The sequence below is a fragment of the Saimiri boliviensis genome, chromosome 10 (assembly GCF_048565385.1).
Source record: "Saimiri boliviensis isolate mSaiBol1 chromosome 10, mSaiBol1.pri, whole genome shotgun sequence".
Classification (NCBI taxonomy): Eukaryota; Metazoa; Chordata; class Mammalia; order Primates; family Cebidae; genus Saimiri; species Saimiri boliviensis.
Genome location: NC_133458.1, coordinates 99,458,183 through 99,458,930, shown reverse-complemented (window position 1 = coordinate 99,458,930; position 748 = coordinate 99,458,183). Strand labels below are relative to the sequence as shown.

The 748-nt window shown below is 39.7% G+C and overlaps 1 non-coding gene across 1 annotated transcript; it reads right to left on the bottom strand.

Annotated features, from left to right (window-relative positions):
* Window positions 1-363: 363 nt before the first annotated feature.
* On the bottom strand, window positions 364-470 carry LOC141580183 (U6 spliceosomal RNA). Its single transcript, XR_012512270.1, has one exon. It is a non-coding gene; the product is annotated as a U6 spliceosomal RNA (small nuclear RNA).
* Between the last annotated feature and the right edge of the window lie 278 nt (window positions 471-748).

Here is a 748-nt window from a genome sequence, read left to right as displayed (position 1 = left end):
TTTTCCCATTGCTTGTCTTTGTCAGGTTTGTCAAAGATGAGATCGTTGTAGATGTGTGCCATTGCCACCAGGACCTCTGTTCTGTTCCATTGGTCTATTTCTCTGTTTTAGTACCAGTACCATGCTGTTTTGATTACTGTAGCTTTGTATTATAGTTTGAAATCGGGTAGCATGATGCCTCTGGCTTTGTTCTTTTTGCTTAGCATTGTCTTGGATATCCACACTCTCTTTTGCTTCCATATGAAGTTTAAGGTGGGTTTTTCCAGTTCTGTGAATAAGATCATTGGTAGCTTGAGGGGGACAGCATTGAATTTATAAATTACTTTGGGTAGTATGGCCATTTTCAAGACAATGATTCTTTCTACAAATATGGAATGCTTCATGAATTTCTAGGTCCTCCTTGAGCAGGGGCCATGCTAATCTTCTCTGAATCATTCCAATTTTAATATATGTGCTGCCAAAGTGAGCACCAGTAATGTTGTTTATACTGCATATATTGCCTGTTAGCTCCTGCGATGTTTTACAATGATTTTTGGCCTCCTTGCATTGGATGATGACATACTTCTTTCACTCAGTGAACTTTGTTTCTACCCACATTCTGAATTCTACTTGTATCATTGCAGACATGTCAGCCTCTGGCCAGTTCTGAAAACTTGAACAGGCTGAACAGTTGATGTAATCATCTGGAGGAAAGAAGGCATGCTGACTTCTTGAGTTTCAGTGTTCTTGCACTGATTCTTCCTCGTCT